Below are 22672 nucleotides of genomic sequence, written 5' to 3' on the forward strand. Positions count from 1 at the left end.
ACATCCCTCACATAGGCCAGATACATATCACACCCCTTCTCAACCATTTGCTGAGCTTTAAGAAATGAAATAACCCTTCTAGGAACATGATCCAAGGTACCTCTCCAATCTAGTCATGGTAGACCTGGCATAGCCAATGTCACCATCTTGGAATGACAATCAAGGATAGCGTGATAGGGCGACAACCAATCCATGCCCAAAATAACATCAAAATATACCATACTGAGCAATAATAAATCGACTCTGGTCTCAAAACCACTAAGAACAATCAAACACGACCGATACACATGGCCTACAATAATAGAATCACCCACGGGTGTAGATACTTAAACAGGTGAACTCAGAGAATCACGGGATACACCCAAATACAGGGAAAAATATGATGACACATAGGAATAAGTGGAGCCTAGATCAAATAAGACTAATGCATCTCTACGACATACCGGAACAGTACCTATGATAACAGAATATGATGTACCTGCCTCTGTCCTAGCAGGAAGGGCATAATATTTGGCCTGGCCTCCTGCTTTAGGGCGACCTCTACCTGTCCGACCTCCACCTCTAGCTGGCTGTGCAGGTGGGGTGGTAGCTGGTGGGGTAATCATAGCCTGAGGACCTGGTGGAGCACGCGGTTCCTGAGAAATCTCGGGCAATCCCTCACCAAATGACGAGTGTCGCCATACTCAAAATAAGCTCTAGGATGACGTGGCTGCTGCGACTGGCTCGGGCCTGATCGACTGGACTGACCACTGGAAGCACCCCTTAAGGGAGGCACACTAGACGCTGGCGGTGCATAATAAGGATCCTGGGGCCTAGTAGTGGCCGGAGCACCGCTGGCGGTTGGAAGAGCTGAATGAATAGTGCGACCCATATAACCTCTGCCCTAACGAGCTGTAGCTAGGGCACGAGTACCATTATAAGTGCCAGACTCTCGAGATCTCTTGGCCTCTCTCTCCTCTCTATCCCGAGTCAACATACCCTCTAACCTCCTAGCAATCCCTACTTCCTGTTGGTACGCACTGTCCATCTCCAACTCTCGGGCCATGCTCAATCTGATGTTGGGGTTGAGCCCCTCAATAAACTGACGAACTCGCTCTCGGACAGTAGAAACCAAGGCTGGTGCATGCCTGGCCAAGTCACTGAATCAGACCGCATACTCTGACACGGTCATAGAACCCTGGCGCAACTGATCAAACTCTACGTGCCAAGCATCTTTGAAACTCTGGGGAACATACTCCCTCAAGAACATATCCGAAAATTGAGTCCAAGTGTGTAAAGCTGCCTTAGCTAGACTGGGCAATACACTGGGCCGAATGAAGCCCTTATCGAGCAACTTTTGCAACTGATCCTTTATCTCTTTCAACTCTGCTGGGGCCATCCGATTAGGTGGAATAGAAATGGGCTGAGTACCCGGTAACAAATCAACACTAACATCCCTCACATAGGCCAGATACGTATCATACTCCTTCTCAACCATTTGCTGAGCTTTAAGAAATGAAATAACCCTGCTAGGAACATGAACCAAGGTACCTCTCCACTCTAGTCATGGTAGAACTGGCATAGCCAACGTCACCATCTTGGAATGACAATCAAGGATAGCGTGATAGGGCAACAACCAATCCATGCCCAAAATAACATCAAAATATACCATACTGAGCAATAATAAATCGACTCTGGTCTCAAAACCACTAAGAACAATCAAACACGACCGATACACATGGTCTACAATAATAGAATCACCCACGGGTGTAGATACTTAAACAGGTGAACTCAGAGAATCACGGGATACACCCAAATACAGGGAAAAATAAGATGACACATAGGAATAAGTGGAGCCTGGATCAAATAAGGCTAATGCATCTCTACAACAGACCGGAACAGTACCTATGATAACAGAATATGATGTACCTGCCTCTGTCCTAGCAGGAAGGGCATAATATTTGGCCTGGCCTCCTGCTTTAGGGCGACCTCTACCTGTCCGACCTCCCCCTCTAGCTGGATGTGCAGGTGGGGTGGTAGCTGGTGTGGTAATCATAGCCTGAGGACCTGGTGGAGCACGCGGTGCCTGAGAAATCTCGGGCAATCCCTCACCAAATGACGAGTGTCGCCGTACTCAAAATAAGCTCTAGGATGACGTGGCTGCTGCGACTGGCTCGGGCCTGATCGACTGGACTGACCACTGGAAGCACCCCTTACAGGAGGCACACTAGACGCTGGCGGTGCATAATAAGGATCATGGGGCCTAGTAGTGGCCGGAGCACCGCTGGCGGTTGGAAGAGATGAATGAATTGTGCGACGCATATAACCTCTGCCCTAACGAGCTGTAGCTGGGGCACGAGTGCCATTGTAAGTGCCAGACTCTCGAGACCTCATGGCCTCTCTCTCCTCTCTATCCCAAGTCAACATACCCTCTAACCTCCTAGCAATCCCTACTTCCTATTGGTACGCACTGTCCATCTCCAACTCTCGGGCCATGCTCAATCTGATGCTGGGGTTGAGCCCCTCAATAAACCGACGAACTCGCTCTCGGACAGTAAAAACCAAGGCTGGTACATGCCTGGCCAAGTCACTGAATCAGACTGCATACTCTGACACGGTCATAGAACCCTAGCGCAACTGCTCAAACTCTACGCGCCATGCATCTCTGAAACTCTGGGGAACATACTCCCTCAAGAACATATCTGAAAATTGAGTCCAAGTGAGTAAAGCTGCCTTAGCCGGACTACCCAACTCGTATGCGCGCCACCACTGATAGGCCGCTCCTCTAAACTGGATTATAGTGAAAGAAACCCTACTAGTCTCCGCAACACCCATAGTGCGGAGGATACGGTGGCAGTACTCAAGAAAACCCTGGGCATCCTCTGACGCCAAGACACTAAAAGTAGGTGGGTGGTACTTCTTGTACCTCTCGAGCCTGAGCTGCTCCGCCTCAGAAGCTGCTGCCCTAACCTAGGGCTGAACTGGAGCTACCGATTATAACGGTATGATCTATGGATCCTGGTCTACCTAAACCCACTACTCTAGGGTACCGGCGACGGAAGTCTGTGCTCCTCCCCCGGCCTGAAATGTGGCAGGAGCGAGTGGTATAAATCCTGCCTAAGCCAAGGTACTGAACATGCTCAGGCACTGGGCTAGAGTCTCCTGTAGGGATGGTGTAGTAACAGGCATCTCAGGTGCCTGCCCTCGAACTGGAGCTACTGGTGGCTCCTCTATAGTAGCTCGTGCGGGTGTTCTGGCTGCACCACGTTGACATCCTCGGCCTCTACCCCGGCCCCAGCCTCTCGCGGCTCTTGCAGGGAACGCGGGTGTCTGGTCATCTGATCGAGCTGTGCGTGTCCTCACCATCTGTGAGAGAATAGAAAGACAAAAATTTAGAATCCGAAACCAAGATCTCGCACGATAAGGAATCAAAGAAAGCTAAACTTTTCCTAACATTTCCATAGCCTCCCGAAGATAAGTACAGACGTCTCCGTACCAATCCGCGAGACTCTACTAAACCTTCTTGTGACTCATAACCCCTATAAACCTAGAGCTTTGATACCAACTTATCACGATCCCAATTTACCCTCCGTAGGATGTCGTGATGGAACCTAGTCTCTAAGACTAGGTAAGCCTAACAATTTGAGGAATATCATAATATAAAACTGAAGTCCGATTCTCAACACATGAAATAAATATAAAACTGCAAATCAATAAATACAATTCCCAAAATCCAGCGGAAATAAGTCACAAGCTTCTAAGAGCAAATACTAAGTGTCTCTATACATAAGAGTATAAAGAGAATAAGGAAAACAACATAGTAAGGATAGAGGGGGACTCCGAGGTCCGCGGACACTGACAGATACACACGTGCGGTCCAACTCACTGGTATCTGGTCTGGTGGGAAGAACCTGGATCTGCACAAAAAGATGTGCAGAAGTGTAGTATGAGTACACCACAACGGTACCCATTAAGTGCCAAGCGTAACCTTGGTAGAGTAGTGACGAAGTCAGGTCAGGGCCATACTGGTTTAAAAGAAAAGTAAGGCAGAAGATTTAATAATATTTTGAAATGACTGAGAATTTAAGCAATAAGAAGTTTCACAAAATATCAACACAGTAAATAGAGGTAAACAACAGGGGCACTCTCAAGTTACCGCCTCATAGTCCCAAATGTAAATATGCACGACAGGGGGAATCTCTCCAGGTACCGCCTCGTAGTCCCAAAGTAAATATGCAAGACAGGGGGATCTCCCGAGTAAATGCCTCATAGTCCCAGAGTAAATATGCAAGACAGGGGGATCTCCCGAGTAAACGCCTCGTAGTCCCAAAGTAAATATGAAGTACAGGGGGGATCTCCCGAGTAAACGCCTCGTAGTCCCAAAGGAAATATGCAGTATAAGGGGATCTCCCGAGGAACTGCCTCGTAGTCCCAAAGTAAATATGCAACAGATAATCGAAGGAAACACGAATTTATAGCAAGAAATCTTACAATTAAAGATTTAATTCAAATCAAGGGAAACAGGTAATTCAACTAAGCAAGTTGCACAAATTGCAGGAAAGAGTTAAGGCACGTAGACATGTGATACTAGGCTAAACATGATCACTACATATGCTAAAGCAACTCACTTAAGGAATTTAAAAGAAGACAACTCAGCAAGAACCGAAAATTTCCACAATTAGCTCACGTATCACATATGGTAACAACAGTACCAAATCCTATTGGGATTTCTCCCACACAAGGTTAGACAAGTCACTTACCTCAAATCTCACTCAATCAATTAATAATGCTGCCTTTCCCTCAATTGTTTGACTCCGAATGACCCAAATCTAGCCAAAAGCAATTACATATCATGAATACAACTACGAGAAACTAATTTAAATAATAAATTTACGACTTTAGCAAAGAATAAAAAATTCAACCCAAAAAGTCGACTCGGGCCCACGTTTCGGAATCGAGTAAAAGTCAAAAATCACAAAAACACATTCGACCACGAGTTCAACCATACCATTTTTACCAAATTCTGTCACCAGATCGCCACTCAATTCCTCAAATCAACTCTCCAAATCCCTAACCTCAAACTCCCAATTTCCACCTTAAATACACACTAATTAGGTGGAAAAATTAATGGGGAAACAAGATTATTGAATAAAAATGTTCACAAGGGACTCACCTTAAGAAATCCCTCGTAAATGCTCTAAAACATCGCCCTAGACCGAGTTTGCAGAGTCCAAAATGACAAAAATCACGAAGCCCTTCGGTTTTAAACATTGCCCATGCTTTTCATACCTGCGGCCAACTATCCGCACCTGCGGAACCGCTTTTGCGGTAAATTTCTCCGCTTCTACGAAAATCACTTAACTCCCTCAGGGCCCGTACATGCGCTCCAGGTTCCGCACCTGCGGACACGCTTTTGCGGCCCGTGATCTGCTTCTGCGAAAACAACTCTTGGCACCTATTTCACTTCTGCGGTCCAAAATCCCGCTTCTGCGGGTGCGCATCTGTGCAAACACGTCCGCTTCTGCGGACAGACCTTCCCACACTTGTCCGCTTCTGTGCCCAATCTTTCGCAAAAGCGACTCCGCTCCTACGCCCTTCACACCACATCTGCGACCATTGGCCAATTCCCCTAGCCCCGCACTTGCATCCCATTGCTCGCTTCTGCGGGCTTGCACCTGCGGTCAACCTTGCGCAGGTACGATTACACCAGAACCAGCCCAGCACTAGAAAATCTTCTAAGTCCAAAAATGATCCGTTAACCATTCGAAACTCACCCGAGGCCCCCGGGACTTCAACCAAATATACCAACCATTTCTAAAACATCATACGAACTTAGTTGAGCCTTTATATCACACCAAACAATGCTAAAAACACAAATCACACATCGATTCAAGCCTAATGAACTTTACAATTTCAAACTTCTACATCTGATGCTGAAACCTATCAAATCAAGTCCGACTGACGTCAAATTTTGCACACAAGTCATAATTAACATTACGGACCTACTCCAATAACCAGAATCGGAATCTGACCCTGATATCAAAAAGTCCACTCCCGGTCAAACTTCCCAAAAATCATCCCATTTCCAACTTTTACCAATTGATGCTAAAATGACCTACAAACCTCGAATTCGACATCTGAACATGCTCCTAAGACCAAAATTACTTTACAGAGCTATTGGAACCATCAAAACTCCATTTTGGAATCGTCTTCATACAATTCAAATTATGGTCAATTCTTACGACTAAAACTTCCATTTCAAGGACTATGTGTCCCATTTCACTACGAACCCAAAAACAAAACTTCTCGGCAAGTCACAAAACCCAAAAAATGAAATAGAGGAAGAAATAATTAGGGGTTCGGGGATAATACTCTCAAAACGACCGGCCGGGTCGTTATAGAGGCTGGCATGCCCTGGGATTTCTCAAATTCATATCTTTGCTTCCTTGTCACAAAAAAACACGTTGCCACGGCTGCTATGGAAACAGATATCACAATCACTGCAACCAAAGCTATGGTTTTTACAGTCTTCAATATGGTCCTTCCAGTTATATGAGCAGAACATACAGAGCCATCAATTGATTCACAAAGGTGTAAATTATCAAGAAAAGAGTTTGATGTGAGTGTTCTAAAGAATGGCGATCATAGACACTAGTGTAGCCTTTAATGTATCTAATCTTTCTTCTTTAGTTGTTTATTTTTTGTTACTAAACCGGAATAAATTTGTTATTTTAATAGATAAAAAATTTAAAGTCCAAAGAACCTATCCCTGAAGAAAGTGGAGAGCAAGTTGAAGTACAAAAGGTTTTTGGTTTGTCAGGGATGGTTTAAAGACACTATCTTATATACATATATATGCTATAATTTAATTTTTTCTCTTTTTAGGAATTTTTAAAAATGTTGTCTTACAATTTGAATTGATTTTTGGTAAACATGATACTTTAGTTCCTTGTATTAACAAGATATTAAGTATTTGGTTTATTTTCCAATGTTGTTGATCGTGTATGAAAGCATATAAATAATTATTACTATTCATATAATTTAAATTTTCGTATTTATATTTATTATATTTTCATATTAGCAAAGAAAAATGTGGTCATTAAAACTCTTTAACGACAGGTTTCTCAAACAGATAAATGACCATTAACGAAGAAAATTTTGGATGTTAAAAGTTATTATACAGTTAACCAAGGGAATATCGATTGCTAAAAGTACTTGAATTGACTTAATTGGATGTTGTCATTAAAGACTTTTAACGACCGGATAATAAATTGGCGAGGAAAAAATCCTGTCGCTAAAAAGCATGTATAACGACCGAAAATTATGCCGTCGCTAAAGAACCTTTAACGACCGGATTGTAAAGCGGCCGTTACCTTTAACGTAGGATCTTTTAATGACCGGTGACGATCGGATTTTTTCCGTTCGTCATCAACCTTTAACGACCAGAATTGCCCCTCGCTAAAGACTTATTTTCTTGTAGTGTTTAACTGCATTTAAATGTACAATTACATGCTTACCTGCTTTATTTGCTCTTTATGCTTTCTTATTATCATGCTTATTATTGTTACACCCTTATTTGTTACCGCTTTATATATATTGTCATCACACTTCTTCCTATCGAGTCTTGGCCGTACACTATTACACATGATGGCACGCGAGGGTTGTCTTTTACACCCCTCCGAACCTTCTTTTCAAAACTCTTTAGTTTCAAAGAATGGCTTTGTCAGGTCAACTGACATAACTTCTCACAGTCTTCAGTCGAATTAAAAAGTAGGAAACACTCTACTCTAGCAAAAATAGGTCATATTGCATAAACCTTAGGTGAGTTGGTCCTTGGCATCGACATATAATTAGGAAAGCCACCCTAATGTCAATGGGTTATGCACCCAACAACATGACTTCTGTGGAAAGACGAACAAACCTGACGAGACACCTAAAGATCTGGCGAAAACACTTACCAAAACCTTTCTTTACCCACTTCAGAAATGAAAATCAACCAAAACATCCCCGGGATCAATATGGTGATAGGAGTGCCACACAAGTTGAAATAGTGGTGGAAGAATATCCGCCGAGAACACAAAGATGAGATTCGGACACACCTGGGGGAACTGACCGCTTTGCTAAACATTCGAGTAGATATGGTGCTCACTCTCCTGCTGATAGAGTTCTGGGATCCGACTAAGGTGGTTTTCAAGTTTGCTGATTGTGAGTTAGTACCAACATTGGAAGAAGTTACTAGTTTCACGGAGCTGCCATTTATAGGGAGGAGACCAATACTACCAATCACTATGCCCGATTACAGGTTCCTAGATGCTCTGGGTCTAGCTAACAGTCAAAGTTTGAGGAATATCGAGGACGGATGGGTGAGCCTAAATCAGTTGTTCGATAGGTTCGGACATCGTTAAAGTTATGAGTGGTATTCAGGGCAATTTCAGTGTGATTAAGCAATGTGGGAGAGTCTCAGGATGATCTCTTTCCCATTGGCACTGTTGGGATTGGTGGTCTTCCCGCAGAGAAGAGGTTGGATCAACATCAACTTGTTACCGGTGCGACCTTCCGTGGCAACCTCCAAGGTATTCTGGTACCGATGGTGCTAGCTGAGATTCTAAGGGCTTTGTCTGCATGTGCACGAGGGTATGATTTCTTTAAGGGTTGTAACTTACTGCTTTAGATCTGGGCCACAGAACATTTCTTCTAGCGAGAGGCCACCATTTACTACTTTGTGGGCGTCAGCAATATGGTCCGCAGCCACAACGAGAGGATGAGACATTGTGTCTCCCCACATGGACAAGAAGAGTGGAGAGAAATGCTGACCAATCTAAGTGGATAATGGGTCAATTGGAAGCTGTCATGGTTAGGCTGGAGGGAAATCTTAAGGACTCCTTAGAAATACTTTATTGAGCTGATAGGACTTGAGAGCATCCAACCATACTCACCCTTGCGGGTTCTCAGACAGTTCGGGATGATCTAGGATGTACCTCTATGGATGAAGACACTGCTATATGAGGATGAGTACAACAGACAGATTCTAATACTAAGGATAAGAAGGCTTCAAGAAGAGTAGAACGATCTGGTCACAATGACGATGGGTCAGAACTCGTGGTGCACTTCAGAATATTATGTCTGGATCAACGAGGAAGACGAGCTAGCCCGACCAAGCTGAGAGGGCATAGCTTGGCTGGAGGACACAATGGCTGCTTTACAAATCTACCATGAGATTCTGCTTGTGACTACCTAATGGTAAGCTATAATTATGTTCTTTAGTCTTTTATTGCACTCTAATTCACTGCACTTTACTTGTCTTGAGCTTTAATTGATAGTGTTTTGCACTTATTGTGTGTTTTATGACTTATAGGAGTGATTCCGAGCTATGTAGATGTTATGGAATGAATTCGAGCTATTTGGAGCTTTGAAGTCTGAGTAAAAGCCCAAGGGATTAAGCCAGGATGGTGTTTGGGGTTTGGGGATCAAGTCTGGCCGTCAAAACACACGAAAAATCCATACTCTGAGAAATGTCCACTGCCGCGGCGCGTGTAGCGCCGCGACTGCCTATTTCTCTACTGCCTGTCAGCACCAACTTTCTGGATTTCCCCACTAATGCCCCGCATGGTGCGTCACCCCATGCGGCGCGCCTGTGCATGTTTTACAGAGTGAAAATCCTATTTCGGCTAAGAGAGGGTGATTTCATCTGGGCCCGACCCTACTTGGTATAAATACATGGAAAAATGTTATTTTCTGAACTTTTGGACACATATTCGACCTAAGAAGGCTAAGGAGGAGTTGAAAGAACACGAGCACAAGGATTTCATCATTTCTTCCTCACTCAAGACATGAGTTTGGATTGAATTTACGTTTTCCTATACTTTAACTTTATTTTTGATGAATTACTCCATATATATGGAGTAGTTTTGTTTAGGGTTTGATGGATTTAGTTTCTTGATAATTGTTTTTGGATTATAACTCTAGTTTTATGTATTGAATCGTTTTTGGATAATTTAATTATTGCATCTATATTCACTTGTTCATGTAATCGAGAGAGGCATCACTTGTGATATCTTTGCATTATATTATTGATTGAGTTCATAGATTCTTCTAAGTAATCAAAAAAGGCTAGTTTAATTATTGATTAAACCTGGTTAGGAGGATAATCGAAAGAGGTTCTCCTAAAGACCAATCTGTTACGAATTCTTGCATATCTTCACAGGGCTTAAATTGGTTCATCTTGTTAGGTTAAGACTTATTCGAGAGAGAGGTTTCTACAAAATGTTTGAACTAATTATTGAGTGAATTCGAGAGACTCACTTGAACATTATAATTGAATTATCTAGAGTTAGATCCCGAATAATTATCTTGCACCTATCCTATCAAAACCCTATCTTCTCCCAATGATAACCTCTTTTGCTTATTCCTTGTTTCAATAGTCATTAGTCAATAGCTTTAGATTCTTAGTTAATTTTAGTTATTAATCATATAAATCTCGATTGTTGATTCTCCTGGATAAAAATCAAGCTAGAAACTACGAAAATAATATTTTACTCCAATCCCTATGGATACAATATTTATACTATACTATCTTTGACTAGCGAGCATAATTTAAGTGTGTGTTTCAAGCTAGTCAAATTTTGGCGCCGTTGCCGGGAATTGGCAATCAATAGTGTTTGAAATAGTTTGTAGTGCTAATTCAGGAATATTTCTTTTTTATTTTATTTTATTTTATTTCTCCCTTTTTAAGTTGGGTGTTCTTTGACTGTGCGCATGCTATATGTTTAGATTGGTGCATGACTCGAGCTTCTGCTAAAGAAGTGCTACCATACGAGCCAGAGATAGAAAAACAATTGCGACAGCTGAGGAAGGAAAGAAATCTAATCGACACATCAGAGAAGGTTGGGGAATCCTCAACCAAAGAACCTATGGCTTGAAACGGTGAAGATAATGTAGATTTGGGTGCGAGAGAAGCATCCCAACGAAGAAAACAGGCTGCACGGGATGCTGAGGAAACAGCTATTAGAGATGCACAGATTATCTATAAAGAAAGAGAGGGGTCGTAGAATTACTCAGAATCAACCCTTGGGGTAGACCAGTTCGGAAATATAGCTCCCATGACTAGGAGACCACTTGGAGATTATGCTAGACCAGTCAACAATCAAGGTTTATCAAGTGTTAGACCACCTCCAATTGTAGCTAACAATTTTGATTTGAAGCAAGGGTTGCTTTAAACCCTTCAGAACTACTGTCTTTAGAGGGAAGCCAAACGAAGATCCAAATACACATCTAATGGACTTTGTGGAGATTATGAACACCTTTCAATACAATGGTGTGTCACAAGATGTAGTGTATTTAAGGAGATTCCCCTTTTCTCTTAACGATGATGCAAAACAGTGGCTTTGAAGCTTGCCCGCGGGATCAATTAGATCTTGGGAGGAGATGACCAGGAAATTCTTTGATAAATATTTCTCCTCAGCTAAAACGGGCAAGTTTAGAAGGGAAATCGATAACTTCTGCCAGAAAGATACTAAAACTATTTTTGAAGCATGGGATAGGTTTAAGGAGATTGTTCGAAAGTGTCAACATAGTAGAATTAAGCTCTGGATGCAACTCCAGGACTTTTGGGATGGATTGACACCAGCCTCATGTAGAACGTTGAGCAATGCTGCTAGAGGATCATTGATGAAGAAGACTCAAGAGGAGATAGTAACAATTCACGATTAGTTATCTGAAGATGAAAATCAGTGGCCCTCTGAGAGTGCTGAAAGAAGAAGATCAACTGGTGTTCACCAGGTTGATGCTAATACAGCTCTGCAGGTACAACTTGATTCTATGGCTAAAGAAATACGAAAGTTTACCTTAGCCTCGATACAAAATGAGCCGCATGCAGCTTGTGATATATGTGGAAGAGGATACCCTACTCATGAGTGTCAAGCCTCAATTGAGAAAGTGAATGCTGTGGGAAATTACAACTTTAATGCAATGGGTCAAAGGCACCCCTATTTTTCATGGAGTTCACTTGGAGGTACCGCAAATGAATGGCAACAAAATAACTCTAGACCCCAAGGACAAAGAGCTCCAGCATACCAAAATCAGCATAGACAGCAATTTCAGCTTCAACAGCCCAGTCAGCCTAGTCTAGAAGATCTAATAAAGGCCTTCATTATCAAGACAGATGAAAGGCTGGACGCTTATAGAGAAGCAATTGGGCACTGGTTTGCAAAACCTGGAGAGAGAAGTGGGATAGATTGCAACAGTATTATTTGAGAGGCTTCCGGGCACTCTCCCCGCTTATACTGAAAAAGAATCCAAAAGAAATAGTGAATGATGTAACACTGAGAAGTGGTCAAGTGTTGAAAGATCCCACCCCGATCCAAGATGATGTGATACTTGAAAAAGAAAGTGGGGAGTAGCTGAAGAATGTTGTTGATAAAAAGAAGAAAGGCCCGATAAAAACTGAGAAGAAGAAGAAGGAAGAAAAATCAACAAGGGAAGAACCCGAGTAGAGCAAACATATATCTGCTTTACCTTTCCCTCAAAAGCAAAGTAGAGAAAAGTTGGACAAGCAGTTTGCGAGATATCTGGATATGCTGAAACAGGTTCATGTAAATTTTCCATTCACAGAAGTGCTCTCACAAATGCCTTCTTATGCCAAACTAACAAAGAAGAGGAAGATAGAAGATACCTCAGTGGTGAAGCTCACCGAGCATTGCAGTGCGATATTGCAAAATAAACTCCCATAAAAGTGTGGAAATCCAAACAATACCTACCAGACCTAACAATAGTCTAACAAATCTCATACGAATTAAGAGGCTAGGTTTCTTTTCTGATTGTTCTATATTCTTTTTGTTTTCGAGTTTTTTCACTGCTCAAGAGCTTGAAATTTTGGTTTTCATACGGCTAAGTTAGAAACCCTGTTTGGTCTGCTGCCCTAAAAAAGGTCTGTACACTTCTACCTTTTCTCTTTTGATTGCCTTTATTTGAATATCATGAACATGCTGCTGTCATTTATTAGTTGTGTTCGTTTATAATATCTGTCATCAGTATATAGATGTTACTTCTAGTTTATAATGATGTGTTGTTAACCTATGGTCACCTGCTATGCTTTTGAGTATATTTAATCAGTATTGACTTAGTTATTATGTGACCTCGATGGTTTTTATTCTGTATCAAACAGCCTATGTGATTAAGCTACTTAATATGCTTTAATGACTTTTTATATTTGCATAAGCTTCAGGTTTACTTTTAGTGATTCTGCTATGATCTTTATTCCTACCATACTGTTTTTGTATTTTGTTGGTAAGGCTGTGTTTGATAATCCTAACTAGAACAAACATGAAATCTCACAGTTTAATTCTTCATCACTTAACTAAAATATGTGAAGTTTAAGTGTTGAAATGCTTCTTTTCTTTACATAAGTTCTTGTTAACCTTTAAGCATTCTTTGAGTCATCACTATGAAAGCTTTATATCCATGTCTAACTGTTAGTTGTGTCTCTAAGTATGAAACAATCTTATTAGAATGAACTTCTGTGAACATCAACAATCATTTTGCACATGTTTTGTTATGATCAGCCCATCTCTCACGAATTAGATCATAGTTATGTCTGCTATAGTTAAATGGTAACTGTTTTACAAGTTGAATACAACTCCATCATATCTAGATATTAATTTTAGTCTGTACAATTGAGTTAAGTCTGCTTAGTGTGATATCTCCCCTGTCCTTGAACCTTTAGTGACACTGACAACCTGATTTTCTTGTGAGATCATAACTTTGGTTGAAATCTATATATGTGTGGTTGAATGAATGTTTTTTGCATAAATATTTGTTTATCCCTCATGGCTTCATACTTTTTTATGCTGTATTGAAACTGCACTCAGTTCTCTCTTTCCCTGTTAATCAGAATTGAATCTGCTCTTGGAGAAACCCCTTGTTTTTACTGCTTAAGCACAATAACTTGCCTATTTCATTATACTCATATAAAGATATGGTTCTACCTTCAGCTCCAAAATGAACTGATAGTTAGTGATCCTGTTAAGCACTCTTAATGAATTCCATCTTTTAATCTGCAAACCGCTAGCCATGTAATAAGTTCTGATTATTTTCTGGTATCCCTAATAATACCTGTAGAGGTTCTTGATTTTGACTGTTTGTCTGAATCTTGGCTGATGTTTTCAAACGGTTCCAAATAGCATTGTTAACCTATGTTTGCGCTAATGACAAGCTTTGATGTTAAATCAATCAATGATTAGACTATTAGGGCAGAAGCATCTATACCCTAAGCTTTAGCTGCTCTAAACTATGTGCTATTTATCTATCTTTTAGATGTCTGATTCCAGTTGTTTGGTTCTTTAGCAAAATTAGTATGATGTTCCCGCCTCTGTGTGTGTTTGGAAGCTTAATATTCATGTCTGTTTAGTATGTTAATCATTCACTTATAACTGGAAGTATAGTTATCAGAAATAAAACTGTTTCTATGTTGTTACGTTAAGAAAAGTCATGCTTTTGTGGTAGGGAATGTTACAGTAGTTGGTTTACATTGAAAGAGACTCGTTGGCACTTAAACCTATAGAGAAAAATGAATCGTTAGTGGTTAGGGGTATTTAGTAATAGAGTTTAACTCTAGGTTGCGCTGCCCTCCCGGGCACAAGCATTGCCTTGGGCCTTGAGACCCTTGGGAACTTTGAAGTGATAGGGGATTTAAAGGGGGCATCGATCTTGAGTGAAATTCTCTCCTTAAGCCTTAATTCATTGAGACTTGTTAATATATTTGGGTTTAGTGTTTAATGACAACGAAAGGTGTTCAATGTGGTTCATTTGCTATATACAACCACCACACTAGTATGGCCTTCTTAATGCTTAAGTACTGTTAGTTATCTTTCGCTTGTTTTGCTTGCAAGTACCCATGTATGCTCATATATATAATATTATCTTTCTAATGACTTTCTATTTTCTTTTAAACATGTACAATGTGTTGGACCTGCTGAGTTTCTAAAAGAACTCAAGCCTAAGTCCAGCCTCGCTATATATTGGGAGTCCAGAGTCAGCTGTCTTCCCTGTTACCGCTGGGCCTGCCTCTTGGAAGCCCAAAAACCAGAGTCCTTTCTTTCCCTTTACGCCTTTATTTACTGCTTTCGCTATTCTATAGCTCTAATATGTCGTTGTTCTTTATTGTGTTTCTGTTATTTTATCTCATATGTATACAACAATTATATATTGGATTGAATGCTTAACTGTTACATCTCGCATTTTTGTACGTTAAAGTTTCGTCTTCAGTTAATCGACGTAGACTCGGGGATGAGATTATCTTGAGATTATAAGCATTTATGCTATTTATAATAGGCGATAAGTAAAATGCCGTGAAGGTTAAAGGGTAAACGAATCAAAGAAAATGAGTATCGTTGAAGATTGTCGATTTGGGAAAAAATACGTTCCGAGCTATAGTACCCGGTATTTATGGACTAGTTCCATACAAGGTACTACAGACATCCTAGGATACTTTAAAACCTTAGGCTCTGATACCAAGTTTGTCACTCCCCAAAACCGAGGAGCGCGACCGGCGCTCAGCCGAGTAATGGGGGATTAACAAATTGATTAAGGAATTAAGTGGATAATTATGGGATAAGAATTAACTCCCCAACGTGGCAGCCACATGGAATCCATTAAGTGACTCTTGAATCACCTTGCAAGGTGGCAATACTTCAAGAGATGAGCACCTTATCTCTTTGGGATAAAGAATGTTATCAAAAGACTTCTTTAATTCACAAAAATGAAGACATTTACATCCTAAAAGTGACGAATAGCTTCAGCAAGAAAAGTTATACAATATTGTGATCAAATTCATTAAGAGAGATGGATTAAAAATTCAGCAAGGTAACGATCTTAAGCAAAAATTTCATACGAAATTATACTGCGTAATAGCAACGAGATTTTGCGATTCTAAGGGAGTACGGTTCAATCTTTCCCAAGAATAACATACGGATTTTTCCCTACTCGAGGTATGTTAAGGTTAAGCCCTTCCTTCATTTTGGCATGATCTCGTAACTACATGCATTTGATAACGAGGCATAAAGAGAAGTTCATACTCCCGAATTTATATACATTATCCTAGTCTCATAAGTTACAGTATTTTCCCTTATCGGGACTTCATATTCAATTGAGTATTGTCTTCTTCCAGTCAAGAGAGCGAAGGGTCTATATATATATATACAGTATTACAGTATTTTCCCCACTATCGAGCTATAATCTGTGGGCAGGCCCCTATTCGGCAACCTCTGATCAGATGGTAAGTTATATACCGAGCCTACTGTGGCCGAGCGCCTATGAGCGAGCCTAGCATGGCTGAGGTACAAAGCCTAGTATGGCCGAGCGCCTACGATCGAGCCTACTACAGTGGAGCAGTTACACGTTCTGAGCCTTATAGGGCAGGACATCTAATTTAATTTACTATATTGAGAGAGTTGAGTCGGTATTAGCAGGTACGTATATCTCCAGATCATCTTTGACTCCCAGTTACTTTCAGTTATTATATTATTTGTTCAATTTCATCTTTCAGTTATTTTATTTCCTTGTATACTCAGTACGTTGTTTCGTACTGACGTCCCTTTTTCTGGGGATGCTGCATTTCATGCATGCAGGTTCAGACAGACAGACGGGTAGACCTACTCAGTAGGTGTTGCCGAGTTTAGCTTTATCGGTAAGCTCCATGTCCTTCGGAGTTTCCGGTCTAGAGTTTTGTGTACATCGTGTGTATATATGTATATAGGTTATGGGTAGGTCGGCTCCCTGTTGCGATTACAGTACATCCATCAGTAGAGGCTTGTAGACATATCCTGTCAGTTAGTGCAGTATGTTGGGCTTGTAGGCCTTGCATGTATATTTTGTTGGTTTGTCAGCTATAGTAGTTATGACGGCCTTGTCGGCCCAGCTTTATATTGAGTTTAGTCAGCGTTAGCTTCCGTTTAGTTTTATATTTTGATTCCCAATTTGTCTTGCAATGTGGCCACGGCCAAAGTATGACATTATATGTTTAGAGTCCCTTAGTCGCAAGTTGGTATGCAATGATAGGTGAGGCATCAGGTGCCGGTCTCGCCCCCTAGGTTCGGGGCGTGACATTTACCTATGTCTTAAGTCATATAAAATAACGTAGGCAAGTCTCAAAGAACCTAGCATAAAAGAAGCATTAGTTAGTAATTGATTCTACATCCGCTAATCACGAGCTGTTGTATTATTAATCCACTATGCTTTGCTAACTCTTCTTTAGATTTTGAAGTCCAAAAGCCTAACAAAAGGTGGCAGTCCCTCTTTCAAAAAGAAAAACCCGAATTGAATCGCGAGTTTAACTTTCTAAAAGGAAATCAACTCCTTTCTAAGATCAAAGTGCTGCCGCCCAAAATAAGGATTTTCAAACGATGCCTTCAAGCCCAATATTTAGAAACCAAGGTATATCTTAGGCTTATTTCCATAACACCTTCACCTCATTAGAGTAATATGAACTTCCATGCTTTAGGAAACAAAGTGTTTTAACTTAGCTTCTCTTTTACACGTTTTCATACAAACATCGCATTTTTAAAGCTCTTTTCAAGCATACATATACTAACATTGTTTTTCTAAAATTCTTCTATATACCCATATCTTTTCAAACTACTCTCTTCCTTTATAGGTATTATGCCCTAATATATTGTAAGACATACTCTTTAAACACTAGTTAAGCATAATACAAACATTTAGTCCTAAATCTAGTCTAAGTCCTATGGAGCTACCTCAGGTAGATTTTAAGGGGTGCCTAACACCTTCCCCTTAGAAGAACAAGAGCCCTTACCCATAATCTCACCGGTTAGCAGACTAATAAAAAATATGACCTTTAGTAATCAAATAGGTACCCTGGTATACCTTTAAATATTAGGTGGCGACTCTCTTTCAATAATAACAGAGAAACCACAAGTTGAATCTTATTTTGACAAGTGCAAAATAGGGAGCAACACCCGCAGATCAGGTAGATGATCAGGTTGAGGCTACAATTTTAGCTCACCACCCAACCGATTTTGTTCATGTACCAATATTTCAGGATGCTATGGCTAAGATGGTAAACTTTAATAATGCATTGACTCAGGCTGGGGTGGTTCCAATGGCCCCATCCACATCTCAGGCTAGAAGGGGAGCACAGACCTACCGTTCAAGATCTAGGGCACGTCGTTGCCATTTATTAGTCCCTAGGTGCACTACCTATGGGCAGAGCCCAGCCTGTTGCAACAGCTATACCAAAGGTTGTACCTGCTATGTCTTCTGTTAAGCAAAAGATGATGGAGAGGTTCCAGAGGTTGTATCCTCTACACTTTGATGGTGACGCTTCATAGGATTCCCAGGAAATTCTAGATAGATGTCATCGGATGCTATGCAACTTGAGTTTAGTAGAGTCCAATGGAGTGGACTTCATGATATTTCAATTGAGAGGGGCTACCAGGAGATGGTGGCAAACTTATGAGCTGGGTAGACTAGAAGATTAATCTCCTCTTACTTGGACTCAGTTCTCACAGTAGTTTCTTGAGAGGTACATCCCACACCAAGAGGGATATGTTGAGAGGCAAGTTTGAGCATCTTCAACAAGATCATATGATTGTGACTGAGTATGTGGCGAGATTCATAGAGCTGTCTCTTCATGGATCTTTCTTGATCCCCACTGAGGCAGAGAAGGTAAGGCGGTTATTAAGGATTTGATTTATTGTCACGCCCCAACCTCGGGGAGTGCGACCGGTGCTTAACTGAGATACACCGGTTAAGCAAGCCTGCTAGATTCCTTCTACCCAACCTTGCCCATTAACAATATAAGAATCAGTACAAGTAATAGACATGAGAAGAGTCAAGTGTTCCACATTTTTTTCCATTACTAAAGGATATTCATATATGATTTCCAAAATATTACAAGTATATAGATATGATGAAAAACATGTTTGCCCAAATACCAACGCTTACTAGTTTAATTTTCAACATCATACACCACCCACAACCTGTCTACAGTGCCTCTAAGTACAATAGAAGAGAAGAAGGAAATGCCGGCGACAAGGCCCCGGCTATACCTCGAAACATAAAGTACAACGTAGTCGGATCATGAAGCGCCCCCGTCAAAACATAAAGTACAACGTAGTCTGGCTATACCTCAAAACATGAAGCCCGAAACAGAGTAGGGCTCATCAAAATCTGCTGAATAGAGAGTAACTGCTAACGAGGATCAAAACTGCCCGCTGACGAACCACCTACATCCATTGAAGATGAAGCGCCCCCGTCAAAAGGGACGTTAGTACATATGGAATAATACTAGTATGTAAAGCTAAATGTCCCCTTTCAAAATAGAATACCAATATAAGAAAAGGGAAAACCATAGAAACAGCAAGTCACAATCAACAATATCCAAATGCCCAGTTAAAACATAACAATTTTCAAAATACGAAAATAATATATATTTTTGGTTGGGAGATCATTAGCACCGATATACCACCGTGTTTTTAGCACGGAGTCCGATCACGCACGATCGGCTAGGCCATCTCCCCACGAACAATATGGTTTGACATGTGATGCGAAAAAAGTGTGCTACCAAGAGTAGTACCACCATGTGCGCACCATGGCGTCCGTTCACCACCCGACTGGCTAGGTCGTCTCCCCACATATGCCGTGTGAGTCGATATTAAATCCAGGGCTATCAAAATTCTCATCCCAATTAAGGGGAATAATCACAATCACATCAATATTTCAATCTCTTCCCAAATAAGGGGAATAATCACAATCCACTCCTACACCGACACGTGTAGTTTTGGGTGTGGGCCTTACGACCCACCCTTTCTCGGTTTGCTAATGATACTCCCAAAAACATTTTTTTTTTGCACACAGGGGAAACAAAAGTACAAAAATATGTCATAATCACCTCATTATTTTTCACACTATAAATACCTTCATTAGTACTTTCAACCATTCACAACATCGTTATTTCCTTGGCTCTCTTGGCCATACTTATGATTCTTCATTCATGGCACGTTGGCCGTATTTCATATTCCACATTTTCATTTCATTACTTTCATGGATCATTAACATAAATATCAACAAATAGAATATTTCGAAAATCACAACATTTGGTTTATTAGTAGCGAGGACTTTAAACACAATGGATTTCTTTTAAAGAAATTGAGTAAAATGATTGGCAATCGAAGCACGAGTTAAAATCATAGGTGAGTAACACATAAGTTATTCTTGAAATACTTTTCCCCAAAAAGGAAATACACAATTTCAACTCATGAAGATATAAAAGCTCAAAACACATTGGAAATACTTTCAAAGCATAGCATTAGTTAAAACAACCACATTTGGGCATAACTTGGGTACATAAGCTTTTAGGAAAATCTATTTTCGAAGTCAGTTTGGATCAGTTGAATCAAGGCCTATGTCATAAAGTTTGGATCAGTTGAATCAAGGCCTATGTCATAACCTTTCTCACATCATTTCATTTCCTCGGCACTATTGGCCACAAGTATAACTTTCATTCTTGGCACGTTGGCCACACTTTATATATCCAACCCACTTCTTTCACTTTCAAGCATCCTTATAGATTATCAACAACAAGGCATTTCTACTCAAGACTTTAAATACACATTTGAGCAACTAACCAAATTAAGAGTCTTAGGCACATGTGACTTCTTACACAATCCGACATGCTAGTTTTCATTAGAATCACGTTTTCAAATAATAACATATTAACATGCAACCCATGTTTAATCACCTTCTCAAATAGTAACTCAACATAACAAGAATGTTTGGAATACAAATTGAACGCATATATTTTTTGACACAAGGCTTATTCGGAATAATCAATTTATAATGAGCAACACGGGACTTACAGGGCCATTGGGGGGTTTAATTCTAAAAGAGGAGTTTAGCCAACATACCTTGTTGGAGCTTTCCTTAAGTTTCTACAACGTCCCAACACTTCTAGCAATAACAATCTATAGGAAGATAGCGAAAAACGGATAATAATTAGAAGGATTCTCATGGTGTAACTCTCTTAGGAATTTTGTCAAACACCTAGTATGAAAAATAGACTATAAAGCTCTACAATGGTAATCCCTTCCTCCCTCAACCAATTTCAACAAGAGACTACTCAAAATAGTTCATTAACCCCACATACTACAAGCTATTGGCACATGCATGGCCTAATTCCAATCCCACAATATACTTAGACCCTAAAATAACTTGCATGGGTGGTATAGGACAGGAACTTACCCGGATAGATGGTGGTCTAGTAAATGATTCCCTTGAACCTTCAAGATTAGGGCAGGTATTGATGATCAATGCACTTGGGGCTTCTTTCTCCCTTTCTAAAGCACTCCCATCTCTCTAAAATATGTGTTTTACCCTGCCAAAATAACCCCAAAGTCGTTTTATAAGAAATGGGGTTGGGTTATAAAAGAGGAAAATGGACCCTCCAAACTCAGGTCTGCGGTCGCAGAATTGACCACATAATAGATATGTGGCCCGCAAAATGGGCCGCAAAAATGATGCCAAGAACTAGGCTAGTCTGGACTGGTCTACGACAGGTCTGCAGTCCGCAGACCACTTATGCAGTTGCAGAGTGGACCGCAGAATGACCCAACGAAATACTTCATGCCAAATCTGCGACGGAAAGTGTGGAATGCAAAATAGATTTGCGATCACAGAATGGACTGGAAAATGACCTTCAAAATTCAACAAACTCCCAGCTCAACTCCGCGATGATTATGCGGCCCGCAAAATGATTCTGCAGTCATGAAATAGACTACATAATTGCCTTCTTCTGCCAAAAATTTCCATCAACTCCTCAGTGCATTCTTCAACCCAAAAAGTCCGCACCGCGGTGAGCTTTACAATCCTCAAACACATAAGTCTACCTTGGCACCACAAAACCTCAAATTCCTTGGCGAAGTTTTACGGGGCCTTACATCCTCCCTCGCTTAGGATCATTCATCCTCGAATGAGGAGTAGAGCCCGCCCAAAACACCCAACATAATTCATCTCCTCCTTTCACACATATGCATAACTCAACAAAGCATCACAGTATATATCAACAACACTGATCTCAACATATGCATAACTCAACAAAGCATCACAGTATATATCAACAACACTGATCTCAACATTAAGGGCATTACATTAACATAAGTGGTATCTAGACATGAACTACAAATTTAAAGCATACCACATAGAAAGTACCCTTTTGAACCACGACCATTTGGCTATACATGCAAGTGAGAATTCTTTCTTTACTTTGACGAAGGAAAATCTCAATTTTCGGACTTATCCAACAGGAATGGCAATTAGGTATCTCTCATAAGCCATTTACCCATTAACTTTACCTTCCATAGCTTCCACCGGAATGATAAAAAAATGATTCCCAACAACCTTCTCAGATATAGACACATGAAACACCGGGTGCATGGAGAACAACGATGGGGGACATCATACTCATAGCTTGGCCTATTTTATTTCCTTCAAGATTTCATAAGGCTCAATGTGCGCTACACTTACTTTACCTTTATTGATAATTCACATAATATCTTCATGGAGAAAATCTTGAGAATTACCTGTTCACTTTCTTCAACTCCAAATCTCTATGTCGGACACCCAAATTAAACCCTTAGCAACCTTCAACCATTATTCTATGATGTGCTAGAATGGATAGGACTAT

General features: G+C 40.7%; 1 non-coding gene across 1 annotated transcript; it reads right to left on the reverse strand.

Annotated features, from left to right (window-relative positions):
- Nucleotides 1–11451: 11451 nt before the first annotated feature.
- On the reverse strand, nt 11452–11558 carry LOC142169983 (small nucleolar RNA R71). The gene has a single exon (XR_012699602.1). It is a non-coding gene; the product is annotated as a small nucleolar RNA R71 (small nucleolar RNA).
- Between the last annotated feature and the right edge of the window lie 11114 nt (nt 11559–22672).

This window comes from Nicotiana tabacum, chromosome 15, assembly GCF_000715075.1.
Source record: "Nicotiana tabacum cultivar K326 chromosome 15, ASM71507v2, whole genome shotgun sequence".
In the NCBI taxonomy this organism is placed as follows: Eukaryota; Viridiplantae; Streptophyta; class Magnoliopsida; order Solanales; family Solanaceae; genus Nicotiana; species Nicotiana tabacum.